This window comes from Euprymna scolopes, chromosome 7 (genome assembly GCF_053919585.1).
Source record: "Euprymna scolopes isolate OS-2025 chromosome 7, ASM5391958v1, whole genome shotgun sequence".
In the NCBI taxonomy this organism is placed as follows: domain Eukaryota; kingdom Metazoa; phylum Mollusca; class Cephalopoda; order Sepiida; family Sepiolidae; genus Euprymna; species Euprymna scolopes.
The window spans coordinates 121,127,182-121,145,013 of NC_136488.1; the positions used below are offsets into that span (position 1 = coordinate 121,127,182).

General features: G+C 32.3%; 1 long non-coding RNA gene across 1 annotated transcript in view; it reads left to right on the forward strand.

The window, feature by feature from the left end:
• Positions 1 to 17,832, forward strand: part of LOC145279916 (uncharacterized) — a 426,821-nt gene that overhangs the window by 292,631 nt on the left and 116,358 nt on the right. The gene's annotated exons all lie outside the window — the stretch shown is intronic.

Below are 17,832 nucleotides of genomic sequence, written 5' to 3' on the forward strand. Positions count from 1 at the left end.
ACGTAAATAAAATAATTATCATTCATTTTTTTTGTTTGTTTGGTAGTGCACATCGACGAAGAACGTTGCGTTTGTGAAGCCAAGCACTTTCTGTTACATTAGATTTCTTGATATATTTGGCTTTATACGGATTCGCAATAATGTAACATTTTCAATCAACATAAAAATATTTTCAAATATTTTATGACAAAAAAAATGTGTTTGAAAATACAGATTACCAAAGTAAAGCTATGGATCTGATTTTAAAATGATTATAATTTTTTTTCTGTTACAACATATAAAAACATAGTGTTCAAAATTACAGGAAAAGAATCAAAGACAGCATTCAGTATTTGGGCTAAGTTTTAACGAAACGATTTTCAAAAGCTTATTTTTTTAGTAATGGATAAAGATATAGTTACTAGAATTTAAACTTTATTATTTATTTGCACGTGCTCTTTTTATCTATCGAGTTAAAATCTAAGTTTAAAAGTCTAATTATCAATTACATGTATATATATATATATATATATATATATATATATATATATATATATATATATATATAATTGCAAAAGGTGTAAGTAAAATAAAATTATGTTAAATTGGAAAATTTAAGAATAAACAGATAAACTGCTTAGGAACACGCTTTTAGATGCGAAAACAGAATTTTTTTTCCTTTCTAATTATTTCGGATTTAAAAATAAAGGCAGTTTATCTGTTTATCGTTTCCTCCTTTCTTCTTTAATCGGATTATTTCGGTTATCGATTGTCGATACTTATCGAAGACATTCCGATACAGCACCTATCTAAGAACACTGCCAGACACATAAATTACATTTGTGTGAAATTTCATAAAAATTCGCCACGCTGTTTTCGAGGCCATAGAGAACGAATTCACAAACACACAGACACATAATGCCCTGGACACACGTTTAATATTATCACTGATTAATGAAGTGTTTTTTGTTTTTGTTTTTGTGTTGTTGTTTTTTTGTTTTTTGTTTGTTTTTTGCTTACAAAACATACATTTTCATACGTAATACTTAAAGTGAGAGGAACACATGAGCTTATTTACAGAATATGGGAGTGTGAAACATTCTTTGACCATCATTTAATCCTTACGTTAGATCTTCCTGCTAATATACACACACACACGCATATATATATATATTTATATTTATATATATATATATATATGTATATATATATATATATATATATATATATATATATATATATATATATATATATAGAGAGAGAGAGAGAGAGAGAGAGAGAAGTATAACGATCGCATGATTCGAAAACCGGACTAAAATCTAGATTAATTTCAACTAGACGTCAATAACTGAAACAGCTAAACAGAAAAAAAAGCAGATAATAATCACATCATTTAACTAACTTAGTAAATTTCTCGATGCTGCGTTAAATAATTATTTTATAATAAATACTTCTAGTATCCTCGCACACCTATACACATATATATATGTGTGTGTGTGTGTGTGTGTGTGTGTGTGTGTGTGTGTTTTAGATTCAGCAAAATAGTGTGACTATTTCTGACTGGACATATATATCTGAACACGGGATTCAAACACTCGACTAAAGTAACAGTTGACTTAACAAACTGCGACTGAGATAGCTATATAAAAAAGAGACCAATTATTCATTTAATGATAATTTTTAAAAAAACTAGTCGAGAGTGTCATTCAATTAAAGAGGACTGAACTTTGCAACATTACCTAAGCTACCTTTTTTCAATGTAGCTTTAAATACTTTTATTTTTGTAATAAATTATTTTAATATCCACATGCATGTATATTTTATTTTAGGTCAGTCTCATTAGTGTGCTATCTATAACAGCTCCAATGGCTGTGGGAGTTGAACACTAGACTAAAGATACATTTGGTATCTACTCGCATAGTCACCAAGACAGCTATACGAAAAAATAGACAAATAAAATAAGAGAGTCGGTATTCGCTAAAATGTGTTCAATACTATGTGGGTAGAGAATAGTAGCATGAAAACATGCTCTATCTACAGAGAAACGATTGTGTTTCATAACCTCTGAAAACTAGAAGAATAATTACTTAGATTTAATTTCAAAAGTAACACAAACGTTTAGTGTAGCTTACTTACTATACGAATATTTTCATACAATATATATATATATATATAAATATATATATACATATATATTACCGTTTTATCTGCTAAGTTACACATGCTCTGAAATAATATTGACTACTTTCCTCAAGTTTTTACTATATATATATATATATATATATATGATGATTGCAACGTCTTGTCAGACGAGTGCCACTCCCTCAGACATTTAAAATCCATGAGCCCAAATACCTGAGGGAGTATCTATACAAAGATGATGTTACAGAGTCTTAGATTTGTACGACAGCTAAGTCTCTCTCTCTCTCGGTTCAAAATGTTGAGATCAAGCAACAAGCAAGAGCAAGTTAGCCAGCAACAAATTAAACTGCAGACCAGCTTAATGCGGGTACTGGTCTCCCGCTTTATGGTTTTTTTAAATCAGAAATTTGCTTCTCCTAGAAAGGTTGCCTTCACCACGGCTTACGGGAGCTCTAACCACCCCAATGTACATATACACATACACAAATGCTAGTTGGCCGTTGACCCAGAAAAAGAGTTCATTCGCCCTTTGGAAGGTCTTGTTTTTAATCCTTCAGGGAGACTAGCCGCCCTCCTCACCAAACATATATATGCATATATATATATATATATATATATATATATATATATATATATATATATATATATATATATAAGATTGTTGAATTTTTGTTTAGTATTTAATTTTTTAATTATCTTATTAGCGATTCCGTACTAATTTCTTTCTTTTTATTTGCCCTTTGTGCACATTCTTTTTCGCCCACATTATTTTTAGGACGTATTACTTTTTTATTTATTTATTTTTTTAATATAATTTATTAATAATTATTACGTGCATAAAAATAAGTAATCTATAATTACTTTTATGCACGTAGTAATTATCAATAAATAATATATATATATATATATATATATATATATATATATATATATATAAGAGGAAGAAAATTAAAACTGTAAGTTAAAATTTAAAATCAAAAGATATTGTTCGACTAAATATTCCAAAAGAAATTTGATTCTAAATTTTAACTTACAGCTTTAATTTTTATTCTCTTATAATAAACTTATAATAAGCTAATCAAGAACCTTGATTTCAGTAAAGCAACTGGCTCTGACGGCATTCCAGTTATAGTGCTGAAAAAGCTCCAACCAGAACTTGCCCCCATACTTACAAAACTGTTTAAGCGTTGCCCTAAGGAGAAGTGCTTTCCAACACCCTGGAAAACCTCATCAGTATGCCCTGTATTTAAGAATTCAGGTGATAAGTCATCTCCCTCTCGGTACAGACCAATAAGTCTCCTCTGTGTCATGAGTAAGTTGCTGGAATCCATATTAAATAAAGAAGTAGTCAACCACCTCAACAGAAACAACCTTCTTATGACATGCAATATGGTTTCCGCTCTGCAAGATCTACAGCAGATGTACTAACGGTTATATCACATAGGATTAGTGAATCTCTTGACAAAGGTGTCCTTTCTAGAGCAATTGCTCTTGACATATCGAAGGCCTTCGATAAGGTATGGCATAAGGGCCTACTTCACAAGATTTCCAACTACGGTATTACTGGAAATGTTTTCTCAATCATAAAATCATTTCTCTCTGATAGGTTCATAAGAGTAGTGGTTGATGGGCAGAAATCAGAGGCCCTCGGTATTAATTCTGGAGTCCCTCAGGGGTCCATCCTGGGCCCAACTCTCTTCCTGATCTACATCAATGATCTCCCAAAACACATACATAAATCATTCGTTGACATCTATGGCAACACATCAAAGGCCGTAAATGACGAAGTTCTCTCTAATTCTCTCTCCTCTGATCATGAGCACGTGGTACAATGGGGGAAGAGGTGGCTGGCCACTTTTAATTCATCCAAAACCAAGCTTCTATCTTTATCAGCAACGCTCTGATCCTGATCTGGCATCAATTGAAATGGATGGCTCTCGTCTTGGGGAGGCCCCATGTTTTGACAAGCTTCTGCGTGTGACCTTTACTCCTGATCTGAAATGGAACACGTACATCAAATCTGTTGCCAGGGACGCTGAGAAAATGGTGGGATCCTTCTAGCGCTCCAGAAGATATCTCTCTACTGATGCAATTCTCTATCTGTATAAAAGCCAAGTACGTCCAAGGATGGAGTACTGCTGCCACATCTGGGTAGGAGCTGCTAAAAACAGCCTATCCTGCCTTGATAAAGTACAAAGTAGACTTCGTGGTTTAGTGGGGGATGCCCTTTTCTCTTCCCTGCAACCTCTCTCCCACAGGAGAGACGTTGCGAGCCTGCCTTTGTTTTAGCATTATTTCCATGGCAAGTGCTTGTCTGAGCTCCAATCCCTCGTCCCCCCCCTCGCCAATCTTTCACAAGAAACACCCGTCTGGCTGAAACTACTGTCAATAATTTTCCCCACTCTTTATCTGTGCCTAAATCAAAACGTAGATTCCATTAGCAGAGCTTCTTTCTTAGAACTGCACGCCAGTTGAACTCTCTGCCACTTGCCTGTTTCCCACCTGACTACAACTTGGACGTCTTCAAGTCCAACATAAACAAACTCCTGACAAACCGCCCCCTTACGTAAGACACTCTATCAAAACCCTAATACTAATGATTACTACAATACTATCTCATTGATTACTGTACGCGCAAAAACCTTTATCGCTGAGTGGCCTTCTGACCTTGATAAGTGGTGACCCCCATGTAAAAAAAAGCTCTACTCTCTATTCCGTATTAAGTTTTTCTATTCGGTAGGGATTAAATAATATATATATATATATATATATATATATATATATATATATATATATACTGGTATTTATATTACATTGAAGTGTACCATTGCGTATACCAGGTAAAGACTATATCTTTTTTATTTCATTATAATATATATCTTCTATGCTCCTATAAATTCGTTTTTCTTTTGTGTGTATTGATATTCATATTAAAAACTCCTTTTTCCATTTATTTTAAAAGAAAATACAATTCTCTTATATATGGGGTGTGGAATTGCATTCACTAACAATAGATCTAGCTAATTTGCATATTCTTTTAAACATTCATTTTAATTAATTCCCTATGCGTTGCTTCGGTTTTCTAATGGGGTGATCATCTTTAGTTAACTATTATGTGTAATTATATTCATGAAGATATTCTACATGATTTATTCTTGCATAATATTTGCGTAAAAAGTTTATAGTAAACGCAAAATTGTTTCCATATATATTTATGTATACGTATATATATTTGTTTAACAAATTTTGCCTACCAAACTCCTCCTAGAGATTTTGGTCTACAAAGATGAAACTTCATATATAATGTATTTGAATCAATGCAAAACTTTTATTTTTGAATTTTAGCCTGGAAATATCAGTGCAAAAGTGTGAAAATTTAAATAAAAATGAAATTTGCCAGGTGACGGTCGAACGCCGCCATTACGAACGCATAACGTAGTAGCTATTGATTCGTGTTTTAATTTTTAGCCTATTTTATTTCTTCATGGTCCAGTCATTGACGCAGAGGCAAAATAAATCGTGAACTGAACGTTTTAGTTTCGATTTTCGGTGCTGGCGCATGAGTCTTTTTTTAAATACTTTTTAAACCATCAATATATTGCATACAATATATCTATGTATCAATCTATCTATCTATCTATCTATCTATCTATAAAAGTGAACGTGTTTGTGTGATTTTCCTTCGCAATAACTCTCTCAATTTTAAGTTTACAGACTGGAAATATGATATACAGGGTACTGAGATTTGGGTAAATCTATGATTGGTTTTCGGCCAGAAATTTGGCTGTTAAGGGGTCAAAGTTCAACGATTTGATTTGAAAATAGTAAGACGAGCAAGCACGTGTAGAGACCTAGACGATCCATGTAGATCATGCGTGAATAAATAATTTGCTATCCTATTCTTTAAAGAAGCCCACCATCTATTAAACTCTAGGAAAGAAATACCGAACAACTGTGTACACAGGATGATCTTTACTCTAGGATAGCGATACAAAATAATTTCGAAATTGACAATAAGAATATAAAATAAAAAATAAAAATAAAATAAGAAATAAAATAAAATAAACATACATATACATAAATAATTATATATATGTATATAAACTAAAACAATATCCGAATTATAGAAAAAAATCATATACCTAACGCCGTGTCAGTTTCTTTATATCTTAACTACACCTAGATTGAAAATAGGTCAGTTAACGCAGATACCTACTCTCCCCATGAAAAGCACGCACAAAGGAAAGGGTGGACCTAAGGTCAATTGTACATTTGTCCTAAAAGTGTCCACTTATTGGCTGACTAGGATGGACGAGGTTAAAACTAAAAAGCTGATCAACTAACTAAAAATCTAATAGTCTGTGCGTATATAAAAACGCGAGGTAATCACAACTCTTTGTATAATCCTGACGATTTCTCACGAGAATGAAACGCAAATAATCTGTGTAGCTTAATTGCCATATAGATTTTTATAACTTAATATATATCTATATACGCAAATGACATTTAAGGAGAGATTCTATGAACATAAAAGCTCTATGTAGAATCGAAAATATGAGAAAGATACTTCCTTATCAATATACTACTGGAAATTGATTAAGGAGAATAAAATACCTAGGCTGGAATAGAAAATGATTAAAAGAGCTAACGCATGCCTTTCATTACAGGCACCGTGTTTTCTAGGCCTTCATGAAAAGCTGGAGATAACTAAATTTAAAGACCGTTACAAACTTTTAAATATAAAACAAGAAACAGCTATCTTTTGTAAACATTTTCAAATTCATACACTAAAGAAATTATAAAACACTAAAGAAATTCAAAACAAAATATAATAATGTATAGTAACTGTAATGCCTTACTTTTCGAAAATATGTAATGTCTAAAATACCACTAAAGTAAAAGTAAGTTGTTGATTTAAATTAGAGAAACTCATATATTTCTATATAAAGTAAAAGAGTACATTAGATTGAAAGTTATTCAATACCTAGTTTAATCTTTAATTATTCATCCCATCTTTAATCTATTCATTTTAAACACGAATCTTTTAGTTTAAACATAGGTAGTGTAATGAGATAGAAAGAGATATATACTCTTAGCCAGATTGATTTAAATGTTAATTATGTATAGTACTTTTATTTCGACGTACCTTATTTTCTCCTTTTTATGTTGATATATATATATATATATAGATAATTTCTAATATCTCATCGAAATTTTTAACTACTTATTTCAATCATTAATTAATCATCTCATTTTATTTTATTGATTTTAAATGTTAATAACTTGTTTTAAATGTAATTAGTCTAATGAGTTAAACGATTATCTTCGTAGTCGGGTAATATAAATAAAATAACGCACTGTACTTATACAAAACATAACTTTCTAAACTATGTAATTCCTAATTAATCACTAAAGGTGAGTTAAGCGTTAAATACCATAAATAAGTATCTGAGGCGTAAAAAAAAATCTAAGCCGAGTAAAATGAGTAAAATTAACTGAAAGTCACTTTTTAATTTTTTAATCGTTTTTTTTTTTATCGTAAATTAACCATCTCATAGATATTTTATTTACTACTTATTTCAATCGTTAATCAATCATCTCATAGTAATTTTATTTATTTTATACGTTTAATCATCTGTTTCAAATGTAATGTTATGCTTTAAACGTGTATTATCTATTTTAAACGCAACTAGTCTAATAAAGAAAGAAAAGGGATTAATAATCTCAACCGTTGAATGTAAATATTGAATAGTTCTTGTATATAATGTACAGAATAGAAAAGAATATGGTCGATTAAATCACTGGGTTTTGTTCCGTACAACTTGCCTGCTGAAACGAAAATATTACCCGGCTAATGGTAACTTTACAATGATAGCTCAGAAAAAAGAAAATATGTCGTATTTAACTAGAGTTGTATATATACATATATATATATATATATATATATATATATGTGTGTGTGTGTGTGTGTGTGTGTGTGTGTGTGTGCATATTTTTGTTTATATTAATGTAGGTATGATTTTATCTCAACTTAAATGTTAAAAACGTTAATAATCAATTTGAATGTAAAAAACGTTAATTATTGTTTTTGCACTGGTATAAGACTTATTCTTCTAAAATCCGTATTCCTTAAATAACCACTAAAAGTAGAGCCGGATGTTTTAATGCTAACTAAAAAAGCATGACTATAAAATTATATTGGGAGATACCACATTAATTTGTATAATGTGATCACTTATTTTATCTGGTTACCCCTTTTACCCTTGGCAATGATATAATCCTATAGATTGGTTTTAATATAAAAAGGTAATGGTTTTGACTGATACTTTCGGAGATATTCTTGGCCTGATGATGTGATTTCCTCTAGCAGGGTGGTCATTGAAACATATTTTCATATGTGTAGCCACTAGTTTTCATATTCAACACACACACACACACACACACATATATATATGTACATATATATATATATATATAAATATATATATATATATATATATATATATATATACTGTGTGTGCAAAATCAAGACTTCAAGGCAAGTATTGATGGCAACGAGAAGTGTATTTCATTTTATGTTACAATTGTTTCAATGTCCAGTTCGACAGTTTCAAGCATGATATCGTTTAAAAATTTTCAAAAACCAGCATTTCTTCAGACTTGATGAATAAACACACTTTTGGCAATGTAGCATTTTTTGAATAGAAAGAAAAAAGAGGGGGGGATCCCTAACGGGAAAAACATGTGAGAAACATTTACATTGGCTGTGGTTACGGAAAAGCCCATTTAAATGTGAATGTATCGCCTAATTTTCGTATCCTTATTTAAGAACAGGGTTATATGAAGTTTCTACGGGAAGCCGTAAGTCATTTAAAAAAAAGAAATTTTTTGTTTAGATATATCCCATTTGTTGGGTTCTTAAATTCCTTTATTTCCCGATGATTGATTTTTTGTAAAAAGAAATTTTAAAAATTTGGTATCTATATTTATATTATGTTCGTAGCAACCTTGTAAGAATGTTACGGTAAGTTTTAGTTTCGTATTAGTGGCAAGTGATGTTTATAGATTATCGTTTTATTGGTACAAGGATTTATTGGTTCAGGTGTAGAATTTGATTGAATATGAGAATAAAGTAAAATGGGTGTATTAAATATATATAAACCTTGTAGAACATTTCGGGTGAAGTGTTCTAATCTATTTACTGTCTGAAAATTCATAGTTATTCTACTTGAAAATGTTTTTGTGTCGTTGCTTGGGGTGATTTGTCGTTGCTTGGGAGTTGCTTAAGGTGTTAAGTACTGCTTGTTAATTCTGTTTGAAACTGGGTCGATTTTATTTCTTATAATGGTTAAAGGGAGGTAATTCAGGCCGTTTGTGTTTATGATTCATTGATTACTCGAAGGCAACTATGATTTAATAATTAATTCAATCAGATGGGTCCAGAACGTGCTACAATGACTTGTTTAACAATTAAGTATATAAATTATGTTCTTGATCTAAAGGAATGGGATGTGTTTAGCCCGCATCTGTTATTAATCACTTGTGCTGCTCCTGTCATATAGTTGGTGCGTTGTGTTCTTGGGTTGTATAAATAAATAAAATATTGTATGTCCTCTAATTACTATTCTTACAACAAAACCACCCACAGCTCCAACTGTGTTTTACTCCGGTGGGATGTCTACTCCTGCATTTATGGTCTCTCTCTCTCTCTCTCTCTCTATATATATATATATATATATATATATATATATATATATATATATATATATATATATATATTCTGTTCAGCGTGTGCTTAGATCAATAAACAGACTCATACTCATTAGAGCGTATCCAATTCTTTTATGTACTGTTATGTGTTTTATTAACATTCCCAGCACAACATCATCCACAACCGTATTTAAACTGGTCTTATCTTATTCTTTTGATATTCATTCCCTCCTCTCTCTCTCTCCCTCTCTCTCTCTCTTTCCTCTCTCTCTCTCTCTTTCCTTCTTTCTCATTTTCCTTATTATTGTTTTTAATTTTGTATTATTAGTTTCCCTAACAAACACTTCTAAGGTGTCCGCATTTTGCATTTTTGCATTTCGTTAATTTTATTTTGAAGGTGTATTAGTTTTTTTTTATACGTACTATTTTTCTTATCTGTGTGGTTTGCGCGTTAAAAAAAGCAAAAAAAAAAAAAAAAGTCGTGCTTGTTTGCTTCATTTTTTTAAAAGAATCCGTTTCCATTTCATTTCGTGGGGTTTCCTTATTTTTAATCCTATCAACAATCATTTAACATAAGAATTCTCCCTTAGAATTAAATATAGAAATGAGTTACAAATACATAAGGTTAATTAACAGTTATTGAGAAGATTTGATCCCACACATTAACATTACGCACGGTAGAAAAGATGATGCGTAAATACGTGCAACGCTGCATATTTAGTAAGGTGCATTGATGCATGCTGCATACAGCTATACTGTGAGAAGAACATATCGGACTTGTGATTCGGTCAGCCAAGAAATTGACTGGATCTCTGAGATAATAATGTCTTATTGACTATGCAGCTACATCCTGTGTTTCTGAGCCACGTAAAACTGGCCGGAATCGGTCTTTCACACTATGGTCAGCCAGTGTTTATGTCCATAGATTAACTGTGTATAAATGTATAGTTTACTAGATGGCAACCCGGCTTTGCCCGGTCATACAATACGCTTAAACATGATATTCTAATTTAAGCAAATTGCGTATGTATTATTATAGAAGCAATTTTCTATTGATTATTATATATGACGATGGATAATTTGGCCTATGTATTAATTCGCAATTTTTTTAAAATTAAAAAATAATAATGGTATTGTCGTCCATCAAATTACGCCTGTGTTAGCAGATATTTGTGCTTGGCGATGAATGCCCTAGAAAAGTTACTTTTGATTAATGTTCGGTTTTAAAATATGTAAACGAAGAAATTATTTCCGACGACTTTAAATGGTACTTTGCATTAGGGGTATTGAGATTTGGGATTTTTTTTAATCGGCTTTTGGCTGTCAAGGGGTCAAAGTTCAACGATTTGACCTTGAACACTCTACCAAACTCCTCCGCCAATTTTGGGTCTAAACACTTGAGATTTTAGATGTAGGTTACTTGGACATGGGTACAGTTTTTTGCTTGATTTGAGCCCAAAACTAAATCATACCGAAGAAAAAGAGAAAAAAAAAAGATTGACAAAGGAGTCTTACCAAGAAATATATTTCTTAAAAATTAAACACTCGTTTATTTTATAAAAAATTTCGCGTTGCAGTTTTTGGCTTCAAACGTATTTATACATATTTTATTCTTCAAATTTCACTCAGCGCTTCTAACGGATATAAACAAAAAAACTACCCAGATTTTCAAAATGCGCGACCACGCGTCACCTATCCAGCTTCATAAAATCCCCGCAGTTAACAACATCACGTGGACTCTTCATCGAACTATCTTCCACTCTACATCATGTCGAAGAAAAAGAGAAAAAAAGATTGATAAAGGAGTCTTACTCCGAAATATATTTCTTAAAAATTAAACACTCGTTTATTTTATGAAAATTTCGCGTTGCAGTTTTTGGCTTCAAACGTATTTATACGTATTTTATTCTTCAAATTTCACTCAGCGCTTCTAACGGATATAAACAAAAAAAACTACCCAGATTTTCAAAATGCGCGACCACGGGTCACCTATCCAGCTTCATAAAATCCCCGCAGTTAACAACATCACGTGGAGTCTTCATCGAACTATATTCCACTCTACATCATGTTGAAGAAAAAGAGAAAAAAAAAGATTGACAAAGGAGTCTTACTCCGAAATATATTTCTTAAAAAATAAACCCTCTGTAATTTTATGAAAAATTTCGCGTTACAGTTTTTGGCTTCAAACGTATTTATACGTATTTTATTCTTCAAATTTCACTCAGCGCTTCTAACGGACATAAACAAAAGAAAATATACATATATATAAATATATATATATATATATATATATATAAAAAAGAAAATATACATATATATAAATATATATATATATATATATATCAACATAAAGTTATGACCAGTCTATAGGGGCCCAGCAAAGCCAGGTTGAGCTGCTAGTATATATATATATATATATATATATATATATATATATATATATATATATATATATATATATAAATATATATATATATTTATATATATATATTTATATATATATATTTATATATATATATTTATATATATATATTTATATATATATATATATATATATATATATATATATATATATATATATATATATATATCAGCAGAACTCTCAAACGACAGTTTATTTCTGCCTCGTCCAAATCGATGTACGTCTCTCAAGATTTTTTTTATTTTTTTAAAGTATCAATTCTTTAGATTCGAATTCAATTTATTTGCAGGTATCTTTAACTTTTTTGTAATAATTTGAATGGATGACTCTTCTTACGGGTTGCAAGGATTGAAGTTACCTTTTTACATTTATAGATTAAAAGTATGTATGTTAATTTTATTATTTTAATGAGGACTAAATACCAATGGATAAATAGCAGTTAAAGTCAAAGGTCCTTAAGAAATAAAAGAGATACAATAGAAAGCAGACATCGAGTGAGTCAGACCTAGGCATACAGATTCAGGGTTTAACAGACAGCAGATATTGAACATTTAGTACAATATACGTAGTAGGGGTTGATATTGGGAGCAACACAAGAGTTTATATTGAGCGTAAAAGATTCTATGTTGATGTGTGAAGAACTCCCTTATTTGCTTTATAGCTCATTAATCTCTTCAACTAATGTAATGACGTAATAGTTGATTAGTATTTGTACTTAGAAGGCAGTGTTTCACTTTTCTATCGCTTTTGTTCTAATTATTCCATTTTTTACCAAGTTACTTATGCATATGATTTAACGGTTAAGTTCATTATTATAGTAATATTAAACCTTTAAACGACAGGGGTCGTTCCAATAGCAAAACCTATTTTTTTAATTCAAAAGATTCAAGAGCTATGAAGAAGGGAGTTTTACCATTAAAATTACCTACACAAATACTCCCATTCTGAATATACTTTTACAGGTATTCGATGAGGCGCATCTGCTTCTGATGCACATACATGACAGGGGTTTCTTTCTTCGCGTCTCATACCGTCAATATCTGCAACAGAGAAATAAGACTCTCAGCTAACCAAGAAATCATTACTGTCATCATGACAATGCAATTCGCAATCCTCAGTGATCCATTCGTGCGTAATTAAAATAGTCTACATTACTTGAAGAACACCCGTCGTATTAACTAACCGCAAATGTGATAAAACGATACTGTTTAACAAAATAAAATTATAAGTGTTTTCACAAAGTTTGAATGATTGAATGATTACGTTGGATTATTATTTAATGAAATATAACATTATAGTTCAATATGCTATTTTCGACGTTACATTCACATGAGAAGAAACGGCAAGAACACGGGAAATGTTTGCGCGTACATCAACACATAATACATTAATTTTGATTTTTTTTTTTATAATGGAATCGCAATTCTAGGCAGATAACCGAAAACCTGCTACCTTCACTATTTTCATCCAACAAAATCAAGGCATTGATGATCAAATTACAAGAAAAATACAGAAAAGTATTACATTCATTTAAAAAATTTCAACTTCTTCCAAATTCGTCTTCCAATGAGAAACCAGCAACAATTTCGTTCTATATAATTTATCTCTTTCCAAACAACTAGACAATACCGGGCAGAATTTTACATAGGTGACGCAATTTCAGAGCATCAGCACGTTGCAAAGTAATAATACATTTAGGATGTGAGAGCTATAGATATCCGATATGATAATAAATGTATTTTAAATATTTTGCCGATACTGTAAATTGAATACTCTGCTTTTCAGAATGCAATTAATCGTAAGGATAAGTTAAACCAGGATAACAATTAAAATCAGTTTAATAGAGTATACATTTATAAAACCTATATTTATATTAATAAGTATTACCTGATTGCTTTTGACAAGTTTTACATGTAGTGTTACATATTCAAATCGTGGGTATTGTTGTTTAAATTGTAATTTCATTGCTTTTGAAATTACGGCTCTCTGCACTCATCAAGGAATATTATAGTATGAGGGAGCTCGGAAGTGCAGGATTTCTCCACATTGCTTCTTTTTGAATAATAATGCGTAGAAAGTTATTATGTGGTCAATACACTACCGCGAATATATAAATAGTTTCGTTTGTATTTGGGATGTATGTGAGGTTAATCGTTAACCTTACAATATGTATTTTTGTGCATTAAAGTTTAGATAAGAGCTAGAAAATAAAGGCTAATTTTAATAGGGATTAAAATAATCGGTGATAGAGCTCGTGGCATGATTGAAGGATTCGAAGTTAAAATATAAGCCCGACGAATGAATGGAAGTTCAGGATCGGAACCAATTACCGACGATATCTCATTTCGTACAAATCTCTCTGTTCATATATATATATATATATATATATATATATATATATATATATATATATATACACGTGTTACATTTAACACGTTAAAGCCAAATAGCAACGTGAATATTTTTAACCTTTATAAAATAAACAAATCTTTATTTTTAAAGAGAGAGATATATTGCGGGATATACACTCCTTTTTCAATCTGTATATATATATATATATATATATATATATATATATATATATATATATATATATATATATATATTCCTCTTATTCTTCGTCATGGTGTTGAATGGAAGAATTTTAAGTTAAGTCCACATGATGTTAGCTGCGGTATTTCTGTAACCGGATAATTACGCGTGGTCGGTACGTTATCCATTAAAGACGTTGAGTGAAATTTGAAAATCAAATAAGATACGTGTTACATTTAACACTTTAAAGCCAAATAACACCGCGAATATTTTTTTAACCTTTATAAAATAAACGAATGTTTATTTTTTAAGAGAGAAATATATTTTGGAGATATACACTCCTTTTTCAATCAGCATATATGTCTATATATTTTTTCCTCTTATTCTTTGTCATGGTGTTGAATGGAAGAATTTTAAGTTAAGTCCTCATAGTGTTTGCTGCGGGTTTTTTTTTTTGTAGCCGGATAATTACGCGTGGTCGCGCGTGGTCGCGCGTGATTTGAAAATCTGGGTACGTTATCCAATAAAGACGTTAAGCGAAATTTGAAAATCAAATAAAAGACGTATTACATTTAACACTTTAAAGCCAAATAGCAACGCGAATTTTCCATAAAAAAGCGGGGGAGGGCAGAGCGATAGCTCTAGATATATCTAAGGCTTTTGAAAGGGTATGGCATGAGGGTCTCCTCAAGAAAATTAGATCATACGGTATTACTAGTAGAATACTTAACATAATTAAATCCTTTTCAGATAAGAGAAAAATCCAGGCTGTCCTCGAAGGTTGTACATCTAAACAATATGAAATAAATTGTCGAGTGAATGGTATATACGTGCAGAGATTACAGTGAGGATGTCTGCTGTGGAACGGGCTTGTCTAAATCTATATTGTTTGTGAGTCAGAAGTTTAGCATCTGTAAGGTGATGGACTAGAGCATGGTTAATTAAAATATTTTAGCGAAAAGTGGGAGGAGGCTAATGGGGCGATAATTTGATAGGTCAGATTTTTCGCCAGAATACTTTAATACTGGTACCATAGAAGCAGTTTTCCAACAGCCCGGAAAACAAGATTCATTAACGCATTTGTTGTAGAGTTTGGAGAGAACTGGAGCTACTTCGGCTGAGCACTTTTTTAATAGCACAGCTGGGATAAGATTTGGTCCACATGTTTTTTAAGTCTCAAGTTTTTTTTATGATAGCATGCACCTGAGCAGGGGTGATTTTTAGATCGTCTAGCGTGGCGTCTGCCTGCGAAGGAAAGTCTGTAAAGAGGTGTTTGGAGGGATCCAGTGTGGAGTTTAAGGCAAACCGACTGGCAAGCATATTAGCCTTGTCGGTTGCTGAGCACACTACCTCGTGATTGATGGTGTGTGGGGGAATTGTTGATTGGCCATTATTTACTACACTGTTGTAGATTTTCCAGAAGTTACGCGTTCCTACTTTTTGTGCTTCGATGCGTTTTTTAGTGGTTTCCGTAAATTCTCTCTTAACTGTCGCTATTTCTTTCTTAACGAAACTTATACCTTCTATTTACTTCTGTTTGTTTGAACTGGACTTATGTCTGTTAAATCTGCGGTATGCATGCTGCCTTTGAGCAATGGCAGTTGCGCAAGTAAAAGTAAACCATTGGGGAGAGTGGGGCTTGCTATAAAATATGAGTATGTTTGTTAGAGTCCTTACGGCAGAGTGGGAGATAGCCAGGCTTGTTAAAGTAGTTAGAGGGGATGGAGGAGGATAGGTTAGTCTCACTTAGTGCTAAGATATCCGGGGTGTTTGTTAGGAGAAATGCTTCGACATCATTTAAATTAGTTCTAAGTCCACGGATGTTCGTAAATGTAAGCCTCAAAGGAGAAGGCAGGTTGGTTTTGTTTGAGTTTTGGCCTGGTTGTGGCGTATTTTTTATTGTACTGCCATTTTTTAAAGAGTTTCAGTTTAGGTAAGGGATGCTGAAAAAGTAATTATGCAGAATACCAGACATGCCACACAAGCAGACCATCAGTTTTCCTGCCATCTACTATGATTGTGACCTCAGGATAGCCCGCCGGGGATGAGTGCAGGGTCCCTTTCCATGCGCGACATGACACTACAAACAACCCGATATTATACAACTTTTGATGGATCAGCTTCTCTAATCGCTACCAAATGGTTAGGGCTCCTGTACTACCAGTCAGGAACAGTAGCCACGAACTGTCTATCCGGTACCCTCAACCCATCAGACGGTGGTCAACCCAATCTACTTGTACTGGCATTATGGCATTCAAGCACTCCCAGGTGTCCAATTTAGGGGATGGGATGCGTCGGGAGGTGGGGAAACCGGCGTCCATTAGCCTATTCAGGAAACAAGATCGACCACTGAAGGTCTGTCGACTCCCTGTGATTCGACCTCTACGCCTAGATAATAGGCAAAGAAGGAGTATGGAAGCCGGGCGATTGAAAGTGCCTATCTACTCCTTAAGAAGTTTAGGTTAGCAGACCGGTAATTTGTTTGAGTCACCAGCTCTAGGAAGGTTGTCATCCAAGACTGGAGAGGTCTTCCTCCCCTAAGGTTTAGCTTCAGAGTTTTCCTTCTCCTAGACGGATGTCCTGGGAAGATCTACGGGTCCATCAGCACCAAGAGGGTTTTCCCCGCGCCTGGGTCCTAATCCAGATATTTCTGCGCCCCCGCATTGGTAGTTAATGTTAACGGGTTAGTTTCAAAGGGTTATATATCAACTGAAAAATATACTCCTTAAAGTGATTGCAGGGCATTGCTATTTAATTGTTTGTTACTGGAGGAGGGGTTGAGTAAGAGTTTATGCAGTGGAAGCAGCTATGTTTGCAAACAGGTCTGTTGGAAGGAGGTAACATGGTTTATTTTTTCCTTTAGGTTAAAAAAAGTTCCCTTGCTTTATTTTTATGTTGGCTTATGAATAGGATAATGCGTTGCAGAATGGCATGGTATTACGAATTAACTAGAAAAAATTGTACAAGCTCTGGATATTTTAGATAGCAGGAGGGTTAAGTTGTATATTCAATAGATACAAGTAACGTAATTTTTTTTATATGAAGTA